The 18,783-nt window shown below is 35.5% G+C and overlaps 1 non-coding gene across 1 annotated transcript; it reads left to right on the forward strand.

The window, feature by feature from the left end:
* Nucleotides 1-7,061: 7,061 nt before the first annotated feature.
* Nucleotides 7,062-7,168, forward strand: LOC121208681 (small nucleolar RNA R71). The gene has a single exon (XR_005903812.1). It is a non-coding gene; the product is annotated as a small nucleolar RNA R71 (small nucleolar RNA).
* Nucleotides 7,169-18,783: the final 11,615 nt, after the last annotated feature.

Raw genomic sequence — 18,783 nt, forward strand, 5'->3', positions numbered from 1 at the left:
CTATGGTTACGAAACCATTGTTCCGATAACATTGAATTTACGCCATTACAAATAACGTCTAATCCCTAGATTGAATAATTGAGACTTTTCTCTAATTAACACCCTAAGGTTGCATTAACTCGATCTATGGATCCCCTTATTAGGTTTCACTCTAATCCGGCAAAATCTTATCACCCTATCTCTAGCCGTGCAATCAACTCCGCTTAATTATGACAAATTTACTCTTAGAAAGGGTCTATTCCTCCTCTGAATAAGAGCTTATCTTTAATCAGTATCCTGAGATATCCAAACAAGAATTAAGAACACATAATTAAGAACAAGTTAAATATTTATCGTACAATTTAGAAAATAGTAACAAGATTCGTCTTAGGTTTCATTCCCCTTAGGTATTTAGGGGATTTAGTTCATAACTAAAAAGGAAAACATCTCAGAAGAATAAAGAATACAAAACATAAAGAAAACCCAAAACTCCTAAAGGGAAATTGAGGGGAGATCTTCAGTCTTGATGATGAATCCGGCTTCTGAGATGGAACAATCGGCTTTCTTCGAGTAATTCCTTCCTCCCTCTCTATGCCTCCCCTTTTCTTCCTCTTCTAGGGTGTATTTATAGGCTTTGGAATGCCTAAGAACCCTCAAAATTAGCCTTTTCTGAATTGGACTCAACTTGGGCTTGGCAGGGACACGCCCATGTGAATCGTGCTTCTAATCTACCAAATTGACACGGCCGTATGGTCTGCCCTTGTGAGGAAGTCTAGGCCGTGTTGATTTCATACTTTGGCACATTTTCTCCGTTTTTGGCCCGTTTCTCGTTCCTTTCGCTTTCCTATGCTCTCTTAAGTATAAAACATGAAATTAAGGCATTAGGAGCATCGAATTCACCAATTCTAAGGAAAAATCATCCATAAAATGTGTTAAGCATGGAGTAAAAATATGTATAAATTACGATTGATCAAATACCCCCACACTTAAGCATTTGCTTGTCCTCAAGCAAAACCCTCAACTCACAATCAAAATAAATTCTTCTTAACTTATAATTCCTATTAATAATATCTCAAAATAATCCATAAGTAATCATATATTGAGAATTTGACTGAAAGAACATCAAAATTTCAAACATTCCAAGTTGAGTATTTTATCATGAAAGCATAAGTGTCCCCCCTCATCTAAGTAATTACCTTCGACTCAAAATATCACAGAGTTTCACATCCTCACTAAAGATTCACTCAAATCACTCAAGGTGTTTAAGGACAATACATGAAGCACTCAATAGTCAATAATGAAAAGCCATTACCATAGGCTTGCATTAAAATCAAATCTCCACCATTATATATTGAGATGAACATCAATCAAAAGGTCTTTAAAGGGTTGTAACGTGACTTTGGTTAGGGGGTGTGGTCACAAGCTGAAAGAAAAGGTTAGAATCGAGATTTAATTGAAAAATTGCCTAACTCGAAAAAGTAATCAAACATCAATTGAGTACAAGTGAGCTTCTTCTCAGAAGATGGAATTCAGATACTGCGGCTCAACAATACCGAATTACATCTAATATGTAAGTATGAATGTTTTTTTCCCTTTTTTTTTTAAAGAACAAGTCAAAATAAAAAATAGAATAAAACATAGCTAAGCAACTTTCTAACTCAAATCTTGACAAAAATAGGGATCAAATTAATTTAGGGGATTTCAACAATAATGAGTTATGGGTTAATATTAGGGGTAAATCAATGATTGGTTTGTTAGGCTAAGGGGGTTCACTAAAGGTTAATTGTGAAGGTAGGCTTTTACGGAGTGAGTGGGTTAAACCTAAGTGCCTTTATCATCTTGACATATCAAATCAAATGGTGTGGTCTTGACATGCATAATCAAGCAAGTTCTAGAATAACAATTCAATACTGACGCTCTCAAAGCAACAATAAAAATGAGCATGAAAGAAATAATAGATGCTTTAAAGGCTCAAAATCTCACAAAAATTATGGCTTTTTGATGTTTAAACTTGTGAATTTCAACTCAAGATAATACCTAAACTTAGGGAAACAACCTAAGATTTTAAATTCTTAAAAATCAACTTATCATGCTTGATTCCCTAATGTCTTAAAGTTTAAACAATCAATGCATAAATGCTTATGTTTAATTCAAGACATATCAATAAAAATCATAATTTAATTAAAATTCATTCTAATAGTGATATGAGTGATTCACGTGAGAATAAGGCACAATTCAGGGATTTCTAATGATGATATATAAGACACCCTTACACTTAAGATGTACATTGCCCTCAATGGACAAAGGTAGATATATTGAAAAAGATAGATTTATAATCATAAGATATGGAGAGAAGTGAAACTTCCTGAATGATGAATGAACTCTTTGAACTAGATTTTTGGAGAATGAACGGTGAAAGCAATGATGAGGGTGAAGGAGGATACTCCGGTGGTGGTAGAGGTTGGGTTCCACAAATGCTGTGCCAAAAGAATATTATAACTCAAGTTGTCTATGGTCGTGGTCGAGCAGGGCATAGCAGTCGTGGAGAACCTTTCCCAGTGGAGTTTCAAGTTCCTGAGTAATAGTGAGCTTTGGAGCTCTTTATAATAGTGATAGAATCAGGAACTTTTTTAGAAAATATATAAGGAAGAATAATTACTCATAACGAAATAGCTGAAATTAAAAATTGTAAAATAATAATTATAAAACCTAATAAAAATAAGCTGAAAGAAAAATAAAAAGTAGTCTTAAATTAAAATAAAAGGAATAACATAAAATAATAAATAAAAGTTTTTAAACATCTTCATCGCTAGATGGTTCGCAAGGTGGGGGTGGCGATGAGCTGTGAAAGTGTTGACAAATCTGTTGTAGAGTAGCATCAATGTTATCGAAGCACCGAAAACACTGCTGTTCGAATCGATTAAGGCACTCAGAGATGTCGCGTATGAGGTCGTCACATGAACTGGATGAGAGAGGGTGTGGCTGAGACGGTGGGTCCTCGTTACGTGGAGGGACATCATCAGTAATGTCCTCAAGGTCTTCCTCCTCGGTTGATTGGGCAAGGCGATATTGAGGAGGGTGGGTTCCTCGATGCTTCTTAATCATCCTCATATGTAACATGCTCGAGATGCCCTGTGGGGACGTCTGGCTGATGAGAGTGAGGGAGGATGATTGGGCTGCTGTGTTGAGGAGCCCGAAGTATTGAGCCAACCGAGTTACATAGGGGGCAATGGAGATGACCCTTTCGATGCCGCTCCATCTGGTGGCGAATAGCAAGAGAAATAAAGTAGGCGAGGTCGAAGATGTGGCCATTCGCCATACTCCATAGAAAGTAGGCGTTGTGAGTGTTGATGAAGCCAGTGCTCTCTCGCTGGCCTGTCAAAGTGTGTGCCAAGATGGCATGTAGGTATCTCAAGGAGGGAGAGAGAGCCGATGCCTTGGAGCAGCTGGGATCGTAGGAAGCCAAGCTGGGGACCAAAGCCCTCCAAAACTTTGAAGGAAAGTTGTGGATATGGCGATGGAGGGTGTTGAGCTCGTTGTCTTCCATGAACTCCTCCGTATAAAAGCCCAAAGCGATAACGAACTCGGGCACACTCAACTAGTGGACTAAATCACCGAGACGGAATTGGACCGTTCCAGGGTCATCGAAGTTGGTCATGACATCTTGAACATAGAAGGTCGAGCAGAGTTCAAGTGTAAGCTCAAGGTACATCGGCTCGATGATCGTAAAGAAAAGTTCCCATGGATCGGTTGTTAGGAGGGCTCGAACATCGTCACCCAACTGAACTTGTTAAAGCGCGGTCCAGTCAATGCAATGGCCCACACCTAAAGGTCGGGCCCGAAGTATCTGAAAAGGTTCCTCCTAATTTCCTGGTGGGAACTACAGAAATGGGTGTTAATTTTTCGAGATGGGACCCGACAATGATGCTGCTCCTTTCCTCTTCTTGGAGGCGGGGAAAGTGATTTTCTTTCCATGTGAAGATGACATGGTATATCTGCAGTAAAACAAAAATTGAAGTTCAGCTAACACGTCTCGAGAATAGTATGGAAAATCAAAACTAAATATGAATAGATAAAACTTAAAACAATTAAAGCAAATATATTAAGTTATGAAAATAGGACTTATGAAAATAATGTTTCAGGAATATCTAATGAATGGATGCATGTGTGTAAGCATAAATTTCATGGAAACAAGAAAAATGGAAGAGTGTGGCATAATGTGGTGACTAAAATGACAAAATTCTTATAAAGAGAAAAAGTATTCTATTATTCTAACTATGAATATTCATTTAAAATAGGCAAATAGAGTAGAGAAATCATGAAATAAACAACATATTTAGAGAAAACAGAGAGAAAAGAGTAAATAAACACAAAAAGAAGGAACTTGGGGAGTCGGAATTGGTGTTGTAGGCGGTGCACTGGCATGGGGGTAGGGCGTGTGGAGTTCCAGCGGCTAGGGTTAGGGATTTTTGGGGAGGGAGATGATGAATAGTGAGGGGTTTATATAGATTTTAGGGCATACGGCCGTGGGACACGCCCGTGTGGCCTAATTTTTTTGCCCGTGTATTTCGTGAATTTTGAATTTAGGTGCGTCTGACATTCGGCCCACACCTGTGTTGCTTGGGCGTGTGGGTGCACACGACCGTGTCTTGCTTCGTTCTCTTCTCCTACGCCCGTGTACATAGGTTCACACTCGTGTTCATTTTAATAGTGTCGACCACGGGTGGAGGGTACGAGCGTGTTGCACGCTCGTGTTACATTCTCAATTTCAACCACGGTTTTGAGGTACGGGCGTGTCTCATGCCCATGTTGTTTTGGCAGTTTCACCCACGGCCATGTCACACGACTGTGGTAACGTATCGCATCCCGTGTTGGGGAAAAATCTTGCCCTATTTTCACACAATCGTATCGCACGGTCGTGTCTCCACCTATGGTGTGAGCATGGCCTAAGGCACGCCCGTGTGCCTGGCCGTGTGGATGGGAAAACCCTGTATTTCAAGACTTAGTTAATAGGTTAGATGTTAAAAACTAAAATTTAAAGAAATTAATACTGTTAGTGCTACGGTTGACTCCCGAGAAGCACTTATTTATAGTCTAAGCTCGACTTACCTCTCTGGTGTGTGATCATGGTGGATCGAGGAGTTTACACTCCTCATCCCTGTTATCAATTTTATCAACATAAGGTTTAAGACGAGTACTATTTACCTTGAACGTGCCAACTTTGGAGTGATTTACCTCGACCGTACCATATGGAAAAATACTAATTACCGTAAGAGGGGTTTCTTCATTCGGTTCAGAAGTGATGATTCGAGGATCTGCTACATCTATTAGTACTTTGTCTCTAACTTTAAGTTAATTTTCGGAGGAATTAAGCTCATCATGGCGTGGTTTTGGTTTATTGTGTTTTCTTAGTTTATGTTTCTGCCATTCATCTAGCTTCTCGATTTGTAACATTCGCTCTTCATGGATGGGTTCTTTGTTATTGCTTGGCTTATGTATATTCTTTGAACCTGTTTCCTGCAAAGAAGGTTACACCATATGGTTAGTTTTAGCCAAATGATTTGTACAGTCACATTCGATTTTTGATGTGTTATTCGAATTACGGGCTTGATGGGTGATTGTTTCGTCTCCTACTGGAAGTGTGAGTTCAGCTGTGCCAACGTCAATAATTGTTCTGGCGGTTGCTCAAAAGGGCCTTCCTAGAATTAAGGGGACGTTGCTATCCTCCTTTATGTCTAGAACAGTGAAATCAATTGGGAATATAAATTTGTCGATTTTAACGAGTACATCTTCAATAATACCCCTAGGAAATTTGATAATTTTATTTACTAATTGAATGCTCATCCTAGTTTGTTTGGGTTTCCCTAGACCTAGTTGCCTAAACCACTTGTAAGGCATAACATTGATACTAGCCCCTAAATCAGCCAACACATTATTAACATCTAAGCTACCAATTAAACAAGGAATTGTAAAACTCCCTGGATCTTTTAGTTTGTTGGGTAGCTTATTCTGTAGAATGGCTAAGCATACCGCGTTCAGCTCCATATACGATGCTTCATCTAACTTCCGTTTATTTGCTGGAAGCTCCCTTAAAAACTTGACTACGTTTGGCATCTACGAAAGGGCTTCAATAAATGGTAAGTTAATATATAGTTTCTTAAAAGTTTAAGGAATTTACCAAATTGTTCGTCTGAGCGGTCTTTCCTTGTCACATTGGGTATAGCACACAAGGTTTATATTCTGTAATTACCGGTTTTGGCTCATTGTGGCCTACCTCATCCTTACCTTTGCTTACCACCATTTCTGGCTTTGGTTCTGCAACTAGCCCTTCCTCATCTTGAATGACAATCGTGTTGAGTTGCTCCCTTGGGTTAGATTCAGTGTTGCTTGGCAGGCTACCTTGTGGTCATTCAAAAATCAACTTGGCCAGCTATCCAATCTGAGTTTCGAGCCCCTGGATTGATGCTTGTTGATTTTTGAGTACTGTCTCGGTATTCTAAAAACGAGTTTATGACACTAAGATGAATTTTGTTAGTATCTCCTCAAGGTTCGACTTTTTCTCTTGTTGGTAAGGTGGTTGTTGGAAGCCTGGAGGTAGTGGTTTTTGATTTCCTTGACCGTCCTACGAAAAGTTGGGATGGTTCCTCCAACCTGTATTATAAGTGTTACTATACAGGTTATTTTGGGGTCTAGGGTTATTGTTACCCATATATTGGACTTGTTCCTCCTCGATGCTAGGGTTGAAGGGTTGATATTCTGTGCATGCTCCTCCTCCATTCGAATCGCACCTCATCACTGAATGTACCTGAGTAGAACCACACAAACCATCAATCTTTTTATTTAAGAGTTCTACTTGGTTAGATAGCATAGTAATCACGTCGAGGTTGAAAACACCGGCTGCTTTCGTCGGCTTTGTTCTCATAACTTACCGCTGATAGTTATTCAGTGACATCTCCTCAATAAATTCGTAAACTTCCTCATGTGTCTTATTATTGATGGTTCCTCCAGCGGCTGCATCAATCATCTATCGAGTCGAAGGATTCAGGCCATTATGAAACGTTTGAACCTGTAGCCAAAGCGGTAACCCATGGTGATGGCACCTTCTCAAAAGGTCCTTGTATCTCTCCCATGCATTATAGAGTGTTTTTAAATCCATCTGCATAAAAGAAGAGATATCATTACGTAATTTGGCTGTTTTAGCCGGTTGAAAATATTTTAATAAGAATTTTTCGGTCATTTGTTCCCAAGTAGTGATTGACCCTCGTGGTAATGAGTTCAACCATTGTTTAGCCTTATTCCTTAATGAAAAGGGAAACAACTGAAGGCAAATGGCATCATCAGAAATGCCATTAATTTTAAAAGTATCGCAAAATTATAGGAAATTTCCAAGTGAGCATTGGGATCCTCGTCATGCAAACCATAATACTGAACAAGCTGTTGTATCATTTGAATTGTGTTAGGTTTCAGTTAAAAATTATTTGCAGCAATAGCAGGTCTAGCTATACTTGACTCAGTTCCTGTTAAATTAAGTTTAGCATAATCATACATAGTGCGTGGAACAGGATTCTGATTTACTGGATCAGCAGCAATCGCTGGAGCTAACGGATTTTCTTGGTTTTCAGCCATCTCCTCGGTTGTGGTTGAAATATCTTCCTCTTGCTCGTCCTCTGTGTATCTTAGGCTTCGCCTTATTTCTCTTTGATTTCTGCGAACTGTGCGATCGATCTCACCATCAAAAAGTAGTAGTCCTGACGGGTTTCTTCTGGTCATAAACTAGAAAAATCTATCAGAAGAAAATAAGAGAAAAATTAGAAAAGAAAATAAAATAAAAACTTAAATTACGACTAAAGTAAATGGCTAAAGTAATAAAAATCGAGTTTTCCTAATATCCTAGTTCCCTGGCAACGGTGCCAAAAACTTGATTCGTGATATTCGTAACAGGTTTTAAAAATTTATAAATGAAACGTTCTTGAGACTAACTTATTATCACAATTAAGGCAAGTTTACCTATCAAGCAGTAGTATAGTTCAGCAAGACCAGATTGTCGAACTCAAAGGAGCTACGAGTACTAGTATTTACTTCCTTTTTATTATCTAGCCTAAAAATTAAGAGGTTTAATTATCTAAACTAATTACTAACTAAGAATGCACAGAAAGAAAACTCGGGAAAATACTTTTGGGAAAATTCGATTGATTGAGACAATACCTAAGGAAAAATCCACCTAGACTTCACTTGTTATTTAACTCTGAATCAGATGATTTATTCATTTGACTTGATCCATAGAAATCCCTAAGTTATATTATTATCTCTCTCGAGACTAATAACGTCTAACCCTAGGTTGAATAATTGAAATCTATTTCTAATTAACACCTTAGAATTGCATTAACTCGATTTATGGATTCCCTTATTAGGTTTCACCCTAATCCGGCAAAATCTTATCACCCTATCTCTAGGCGTGCAATCAACTCCGCTTAATTATGACAAATTTACTCTTAAACAGGGCCTATTCCTCTTCTGAATAAGAGCGTTAACTAGAATCAATATCCTGGAATATTAAAACAAGAATTAAGAACACATAATCAAGAACAAGTTAAATATTTATCATACAATTCAGATAATAATAACAAGATCTGTCTTAGGTTTCATTCCCCTTAGGTATTTAGGGGGATTAATTCATACTTATGAAAGAAAACATCTCAAAAGCATAAAGATAACAAAACATAAGAAAACCCAAAACTCTTGAAAGAACTTGAAGGGAGATCTCTAGTCCTGATGATGAATCCATCTTTTGAGATGGATCAATCAGCTTTACTTGAGCAATTCCTTGCTTCCTACTCTGTGTCCCCCTTCTAAGTGCCTCCTCAGGTGTTTAAATAGGCTTTGAAATGCCTAAGAGCCCTCAAAATTGGCCTTTTCCAAATTGGACTAAACTTGGGCTGGGCAGGGACACGCCCGTGTGCGATTACTTAAGGCCGTGTCAAAGCCTGTTAAACCTACACTGGCATGTGGTCTACCCGTGTGGTGAACTCTAGGCCGTGCTAATTTCCTGCGTTGGCCCGTTTTCTCTATTATTGGCTCGTTTCTCGGTCCTTTTACTCTCTTATGCTCACCTAAGTATAAAACATGAAATTAAAGGATTAGGAGCATCGAATCCACCAAATCTGAGGAGAAATCATCCATAAAATATGTTAAGAATGGGGTAAAAATATGTATAAATTACGGTTTATCACTTGTCTAAAGGGTTCAATACTTTAATTACATACTTTGTAGACTCGACATGTAAACTCTTTTTAAATACTAAATTCATACAGATATATGAATGGGTTGATCCAGGATCTATCAACATAACTATATCAGTATCAAAAAGAGAAAAAGTACTGGTAATAACGTCTGGTGCTGATGCTTCTTCCCGTGCATGGATAGCATAAGCTCTGGAAGTGCTCATGCCTCAGATCTTACAGCAGAATCTCTCGTAGCACCTCAGTTACCACTAGTATTTCCAATGTTTAGGGGTGGTCTGCCTCTAGTAGCCGTATTACTTACTTTCACCGGTTGATCTCTTTCAGCTACAAACTTTTCTAGATAGTCTCGGAGATAAAGATCAAGAGATCCACATTTAAAACAAGCTCTGCTTACTAATCTACATTCACAATAATGCCGTTTATTGCAGTACTTTCATTTAAGTCTAACATTTCTAACACTACCCACACTGGCAATAGATGTCGTCTGAGGTTTAGAGTTGAAATGTCTCGTATCTCTATCTCTGATCGAAATCCCCATAAAAGCAGTAGAACGAGAATGATATTCTTTAAATTTATTTGATGCTGATCGATTTGACTTGCCCACAAATCTCTTTCTGAAGTCTTTAGCCTCAAAATCTTCTTTTTTTTTCTCTTTGCAAAGCTCTTTGGCTTTACAAGCTTCGTCAAATAGAACGAAAAACTCTTTAACCTCAAGAATCCCAACTAATAGTCTAATTTCTTCATTTAATCCATCCTTGAACCTTTTACACATTATAGCTTCAGAAGAAACACATTCACAAGCATATTTGCTGAATTGTACAAACTCTTTCATATTCTGTTACCGACATCCGACCATGTTTCAATTCAAGAAATTCTTTTCTTTTCTAGTCAATGAACCTTTGGCTGATGTATTTCTTTTTGAATTCAACTTGAAAGAACTCCCAAGTAACTCTTTCTCGCGGAACTACAGATATCAAGGTATTCTACCACTGATATGCAGTGTCTCTCAACAGTGATACAACATATTTTAAACATTCTTCAAGTGTGCATGACAGTTCATCAAATACCCGAATCATGTTTTCAAGCCAAAACTCTACTCTCTCAGGGTTATCATTCACAGTGGCTCTTAATTCCTCAGTCCCGTGTTTCCGTATATTATCAATAAGTGGCTTATTCAATCATAGAGGATTCATACCTTGAGAAACTACAGGGTCTAGATTCAGAAGACACTGTCCCTTGAGCAAGAGCTGGCGTGTTACTCTCTACATCATTTGTTACAGCTCATTCGGGACCCATTACTATATAAAATCAAATTTGAAAATGTCAGGAGTCATCACACTATCACAGTTTTATATGTGGCATGTATAGCTAGACTCACATACACTACGTTAGTCCTAGAATTGACTAAACCGTAGTTCTGATAACAATAAATATAACACCCCTCACCCGTATTAAATGCTAGAATAGGGTTACGGAGCATTTTTAAACTTATAACACTTATACATGTACTTTTCGCATACAAACAATCAAATCATACAATCATTATTCAATACGAGGCCTTAAACATACTTTAGAAGTGATTCGGGACTAAACCGATAACATATGAAAATTTTTGAAACTTAGAAAAAATTTAAATATACAAGGATCACAAGCCCGTGTGAACAGGCCGTGTGCCTCACTCGGCTAGTAGACACGCCCATGTCTTAGGCCATGTGGAAATAGGGTATACATACTGACTTGGGTCACATGGCCGACCAGACGCCCGTGTGTCTAGCCCGTATGCCCTTCGAAGTGGCCACACACACTCGTGTACCAGGCCATGTGCTAGGTTGTGCCAAAACTGTAAGGTATACTGCCTTATGCAACACGACCAAGTCACACGCCCGTGTGCTAGGCCGTATGCCAATTAGAGGGTATACTGACTTGTACCACAAGGACAGTCAGACGCCCGTGTGTGAGACCGTGTGGAGCATACTAACTTTATTTTAATTCAACACCAGGGGACACATGACCGTGTAACATAACCGTGTGTCACACACGACCGAGACACACGCCCGTGTCTCTGCTCGTGTGGACAAAAATAGGCTATTTGCAAAGCCATTTTGCCACCCTATTTTCACATACAGGCACAAGCATAAAATTTCATCAATTCATAACTCAATAGGCAGCCATTCCAATACATTTTATACATATATGATACTAATTCAACTTAGTCTTCAAATACCTAATAACATCATGCATTTTCCAATCATATGCCAACCACATATCAAGATAACATCTGCATAATTCCATTCCATCTACTACTTACCAAACATACCATAATTGAACACTTATTTACAACCAAAGCATTATACCAAATTTAGCCAAATAACATAGCTTAGACTTATACCACAAAATGTACCAAAAATTCATTATCTCAAGTAACCATACTTATCATCTTTAATACTAGCCTATACATGTCATATTTACATATATCCACAAATTCAAAAGAACCAATTGGCAACTGGATAGTGTGATGCTTAACTCCGACTTGTCCAAAACGAGCAAGCTATCGAACCTTTATAAAACATTGAAAAAGAAACAGAGTAAGCTTTATAGCTTAATAAGCCCGTATAATTCAAAATTAAACTTACCATTATACAATTAAGGAAATAAATAAGGTATACTTAACTCAGTTTCCAAATGCCTAAACATAAACATTCATCCACAAGTTAGCCATATAAGTACATGTAACCATCCATTATTTCAATTCAATACTCAATACATTACATTATACTAAATTCATATATCATGTACAACATTAGTAACATTTCATTCTCAATCATATAAACAATAATCCATGTAACAGCCTAATTTTCTGTAGTGTCAGAACAGAGATTCGAATCACTAAATCTGACGAAAAATTTAGAAAAATTTATTAATTAATAATTATAAGTTAAGCGTGATTTTAGAAATATTTTTGAATTAGTGAATTTTGTGATTTCAAAAAAATTATTAGGTAAATTGGGTCGAAAACGAGGTATTGAGACTGAAATATTATAAACTGAGCTGTAAATATTTTTATAAATATTTACGGAGTGTCTTTAGGATGGTATTAAATTTTCGTTAAGAAATTTCAATGTTTCGATTGTTAATTGATTAAAAAGGACCAAATTGAAAAAAAAAGTGCATTCTGGGGACTCCATTCTGGTAAATCGGATTCGTAAATATTTTTAATAAATATTTACGAAGTTAGTTGTGTAGTTAATTAGGTTTTGGTTAAGTGAAATTTGCTTGAATTAAAAATAATTAGGTAAAAGGATTAAATTACAATAGAGGTGACAGTTTAATTATAGATTAAAGAAAAGCTAAAGGGACTAAAAAGGAATTATGCCATTGTTTATAGTTGAGGCGGCATATTTATAAAAATATCAAAGATTTTTATGATTAATATATATATGTTTACTTAATAAATAAGAATATTATTATATATTATTATATATTATTATATATTATATTATATATATCATATAAATAGATAAAGAAACATAAGAAACAAAATGAAATTGAAATGAAACAGAGAAGAAATAGGGAAAAAAGAAAGAAAGAAAAAGGAAAATTTGGGGTTTCAAGGTTCAAAGTTAATTTGCTAGCATCGTACCGGAATTCTCGACTAAAAGGAGGAAAAATATAGTCGACGAGGAATAGCTCGGAATTCCTGGTTTGTATTTCTATAATCCGAATCTAATTATTAATTGTTGTATTTTAATTAAATGTTGTGATAAGTGATTAATGTGAGAATTATTGTGTTTTATAATTGAAATGGATTGGTTTGGTATGTGATGAATTTATATTGGTTGAATTGAATTGGTATATATATTATGAATATATATATATATGTGTATATGTGAAATTGTGCAAATATGATAATTGGATTATTTTTTATATGTATGAAATTCAGCCTTAATGCCTAAGTAGATGGAATTTAGAACTACTAAGATATTAGTGGCATGCCATTAAGGAACCTTCATGCGCTCTCTGATTATTAGCATGTTAGTGCTCTCTGATTAGCACATCTGTGCTCTTTGTATAGCACTTCAGTGCTCTCTGTTCATTAGTGCATAATAATGCACCTCTGTATTTGTTCTGTATATCTGATGTGTTCTATAAAGTCTAATTTGGGCTAAGAATATGAGATAGTGAGCTGAAAATAGAATGTGAAATATGTTGTAAATACATGGAATACACGAGTTATATATTCATGAATTGAATGTGGAATGGACAGTACCATTATTTAAATGATACGTGAATAAATTGTGGAAAACTATTATATATAGCAAGAGATGAAAATTGAGTATTATATGGTTTTAAATGTTTAATTGTGCTTAACATCTTATTATACATATTTTATTGTTAATTTTTAAATATTCGGATTATAGAAATACCACTGAGTTTTTACTCAGCGTACGGTTTTATTTTTCATGCGCAGGTTAAATACTTAAGTTTGATCGTTGATTCAGCATCCAACAATGATCCCGAACTCAAATATGAAGATGTTTATTTCTTTGTGTCGGCATGTACCTAGAGTGTCTAAATAATAGTTATTTTTGTGGTTTAATTGTAAATGAAGTTATAAGATTAATTTTGGAAAGTTTATAACCTGGATGAAAATGATGCTTTGATGTCTTGTTTCGATGATAAAAATGTTTGAGATTTCTATCGGTTTGATCTGTAAGCTCCGGTAATGCTCCGTAACCTAGTTCCAGCGAGGGATACGAGTTGAGGGTGTAACATTTATTGGTATTAGAGCTATGCAGGTTTAGCTGATTCTCAGACTAAATTGAGCTCGAAATTGAGTCTAGAGGTACATGCCATAATTGAGTTGAATTGAGTTGGGATTTGGATGCTGATATATTTGTTTTTGTTTTAGAGTTAAAAATTTTGAATGATTATAATGATTATGTTGATGATAATGTGTATATATAAGAGTTAAATTTTGAGGCTTTACGACCTTCACCCCCTCACCTGTGCAATGGAATTTATAAGATTTATATTCATTGAGCTTACAAGTGTTAAACTGAAGATTTCAATAATTAAATAAATAATAATGCAATCAGAGTTGAGGATAGGATAGCAAGTAAAGAGAGTTCTAGAAAAGATATCAGATTTTTTTCTGAAGATTATTTGGGACACGAAATGTCGCTATAAAAGAAGAAGTTATTCACGAATAATCGACTTATTTAGGTATGGCATTTAAAGAACGGGTTAATCGAAATTTCTTCTGAATTGATTTCTTTAGTGATTGGGATAATGTGAGATTATTGATGACTTTAGTAGTTAGTGGGTGATAAACCGTAATTTATACATATTTTTATCCCATGCTTAGCACATTTATGGATGATTTCTCCTTAGAATTGGTGAATTCGATGCTCCTAATCCTTTAATTTCATGTTTTATACTTAGGTGAGCATAGGAGAGTAAAAAGAGCGAGAAACAGGCCAAAAACAGAGAAAACAGGCTAACATGGGAAATCAACACTGCCTGGACTTCCTCACACGGGTAATCCACATGGCCGTGTGCATTTGGCAGAATCGAAGCACGACTTACACGGGTAGACCACACGCCCGTGCCTATTTAACAGCCTTGACCACTGTCTGAAGCAATCGCACACGGGCGTGTCCCTGCCGAGCCCAAGTATAGTCCTATTCGTAAAAGGCCACTTTTAAGGGCTCTTAGGCATTCTAAAGCCTATTTAAACACCTGAGGAGGCACTTAGAAAGGGACACACGGAGTAGGAGGCAAGAAATTACTCAAGGAAAGCCGATTGATCCATCTCAGAAGCCGGATTCATCGTCAAAACTAAAGCTCCCTTCAATTTCCTTCAGGAGTTTTGGGTTTTCTTTATGTTTTGTTATCTTTATTCTTTTGATATTTTTTTCTTTCATAATTATGAACTAAACCCCCTAAATACCTAAGGGGAATGAAATCTAAGATGGATCTTGTTATTATTATCTAAATTGTATGATAAATATTTGACTTGTTCTTGATCATGTGTTCTTAATTCTTATTTTAATATTCTAGGATATTGATTCAAGTTAATGCTCTTATTCAGAGGAGCAAAAGTCCCTGTCTAAGAGTAAATTTGTCGTAATTAAGCGGAGTTGATTACATGCCTAGAGATAGGGTGACAAGATTTTGCTGGATTAGGGTGAAACCTAATAAGGGAGTCCATAAATAGAGTTAATGCAACACTAGGGTGTTAATTAGAAAGAGATTTCAATTAATCAACCTAGGGTTAGATGTTATTAGTCTCGAGAGAGATAATAATATAACTTAGGGATTTCTACGGATCAAGTCAAATGAATAAATCATCTGATTCAGAGTTAAATAACAAGTGAAGTCTAGGTGGATTTTTCCTTGGGTATTGTCTTAATCAATCAAGTTTTCCCAAAAGCTTTTCCCCAACTTTCTCTCTGTGCACCCTTAGTTTAGTTAATTAGTTTAGATAAACAAATCCCTTAATTTTTAAACTAGATAATAAAAAGAGAGTAATTACTAGTACTATTAGTTCCTTTGGGTTCGAGAATCCAGTCTTGCTAAAGCTATATTAATGTTCGATAAGTACACTTGCCTTCATCGTGATAATAGTTAGTTTCAAGAATGATTAATTATAAATTTTTAAAACCTGTCGTGAATATCACGTATCAGTGGGATAGTGTTGAAAATTACAAACATATCTGAATGCAGCAATTATAGTCGGGTATCTTACAGCTATCTCCTTTAGGTATTCTATATAGGTATTCTATATGTTCTTTTATCCTTAGAGGTATATGCAACTGTTTATTTTCAGATGTGATTCTTATTATATAGAAAGGTTGGTTAATCATAACGTTAGATGGAAGTATTGGTAGTCTGGTTGATTCATTATCGGCATTGCTCTATCTTTCTTTGGTTTTCTAATCTATTATGTTAGATAGAAGACTCGATGATCAGACTCATAGGAAGTTATTTTCTACTTCTACTAGTTGATGTTCTGAATTACATTTATGCAATGTACATTGTCTTTATCACAACTATTTCTAGTGCATATGAGAGATATTTTTGTTCTAGATTTTCTATAGGATATCATCGATCTCTTTATCATTCAATGTGGTTTTTATTCTCGAAATTTCAGTATAGCTTCACATCTTAGATTTCATTATCTCGGTTTTATTATCTCCTTATTGTTTAATTTATCAAACATGGTTCATCTGTAAAAGATATTCATTGGCCAGAGGTAATTATATTTATTACTGTTATAAATCCTGGTTAGATCATTGGAGCTCGGAGATATGGATCTCAGATTATAGAAGTTGTATCACTGCACTGGTTGTTATTGGGACTACTTTCAGTTTTCTTCATCTATTTTGGAGTGCACTATTGATGTTAAGGTATTGTTCTATCCATACAGTTGAGATGTCGGTCCTATTATAGCATTATGGTTTTTAATTTATCTTATGGTTATGGCTTCGGCATAGTTCAAAGCTTTGATATTAATAATTGAAATAGATTTATTATATATAATCATTTTCTAACTTCCTTTTCTAGCACTATGTTTCGTTAAGTTAATACAGTTTTTAAGGATCTTTGATTAGTATTCTGAGGGAATTGTGATAGATTGTATATCCGAGTTGTCTTGAATATAAGAATAAGGAATTATTTTGAAATGTTATTATCTGATAGATAAAATCGACTTAGTTGTTCTAATTAGAGTGGGTTATTTATTGAAAAGTTAATTGAATTATATGCATTTGAGTCTATTCTCAGGTCCGGGAATAATTTTTTTTGCATTCATGGGTAAACAGACGGACAGTCAGAATGAGAAATTCAGATTCTAGAAGACTTGATACAGAAATATATCTATCAGGTAAGTTTTAATCGAGAAATGTTATTATGGTTTAAAGTCGTCCTGGTTGTTGAAGTTATTGCAGTTGTGTAAAATGATATTGCTTGATGCTTTTATGGAAAAAGGGAAACAAATATCAGTTGAAAGTTACAGATGCAACCACGTCAGAAACATCAGTCAGAGTTTGATAACCCGGGTTTCTCAGTTATGTTTCGACAGACGATTATTGGAAATTTCTCAGTAGTTATACTACTAGTGAAAAAGTGATGACAGGAGAACATCAGAGCTACTCAGTTAAGTTCAGGCACAATATCAAGTTCTAAAATGAGTTATGATATGAGTTCGGGAATAATATGAGTTATGATTAATTTTTATAAACTTCGATTGAAAAGGTGGAAGAAAGATTTGACTTAATAGCTTATATCAGGTGAGAAATTTCGAGGACGAATTTTTTTTAAGGGGAGAAGAGTTGCAACAGTCCAATTTTCAGTAGTGTTAGAACAGTGATTCGAGATCACTAAATTCGATAAAAAAGTTAGAAAAATTTATTAATTAATAATTATAAGTTAAGCATGATTTTAGAAATATTTTTGGATTAGTGAATTTTGTGATTTAAAAGAAATTATTAGGTAAATTGGGTCGAAAATGAGGTATTTAGACCTCGATATTATAAACTGAGCCGTAAATATTTTTATAAATATTTACGGAGTGTCTTTAGGATGGTATTAAAGTTTCGTTAAGAAATTTTAACGTTTCGATTGTTAATTGACTAAAAAGGGCCAAATATTCGTAAATATTTTTAATAAATATTTACGAAGTTAGTTGTGTTGTGACAGCCCTAAATTGACCCTAGTCGGAAAGTGGTTTCGGGACCGCTAAACCGAGTCACCGAAGTATTTGAGTATAATATTTATTATCTAAAATATGTGAATATGAGTGTGTGAAAGTTTTAAGCTTCGATTTAGTCAATTGCATGTGAATTTAGTTAATAGGACTTATGTGTGACACTTTTGAAATGTGATAGGTTAATCTATAAGGATCTATTAGTGCATGTTATGAAAATAATGGGTTTGCATGTCAAATTTCCACCTATGACAAGTAGTGGCTGGCCATGATGGGTTATATACATGCAATATTTATTAATTATTAGTTAGTAGCTTTATATTTTATAACATAAATAAATAAAAAAGGAAAAAAAAGTAATTGAAATAAGGAAATGAAGGGTGATGAAAACAAAGCTTGAGTTTCTTTCTTCTTGGCCGAATGTAAAGAGGAAGATGGGAGATAGGCATTCGGTCATCTTAAGTTAGCATTGAGGTAAGAAGTTATGTTAATTCTTGAAATTTTGGCTAATCTTGAATGAGGTATCAAGTTATTTTAGTAACCCATGTTGAATTTTTGATTGTGGGAATGAGTAGGGCTTTCGGCTATGGTAATTAATAAGGGTGATGGTTGTTGTTTCATGATAAATTTAGATGAACAATGGTAGATGAGTGTTTGAACTATACAAATGAGCATATGTGAGCATTGGGTGCTAAGGGAAAAGAATCGGCTACCTTATTATGTACCAAGACCGAATGTGAATTTAATTATGTTCGAGTAATTTATGTACTTAAAATTGATGTAGTATAAGTTACCATGTTCTTGCCGAATATGTAATTGATAAAGGAGGAGTTTGTTATTGAACGTTAGGCTAAG

This window comes from Gossypium hirsutum, chromosome A10, assembly GCF_007990345.1.
Source record: "Gossypium hirsutum isolate 1008001.06 chromosome A10, Gossypium_hirsutum_v2.1, whole genome shotgun sequence".
NCBI classification, from domain to species: Eukaryota; Viridiplantae; Streptophyta; class Magnoliopsida; order Malvales; family Malvaceae; genus Gossypium; species Gossypium hirsutum.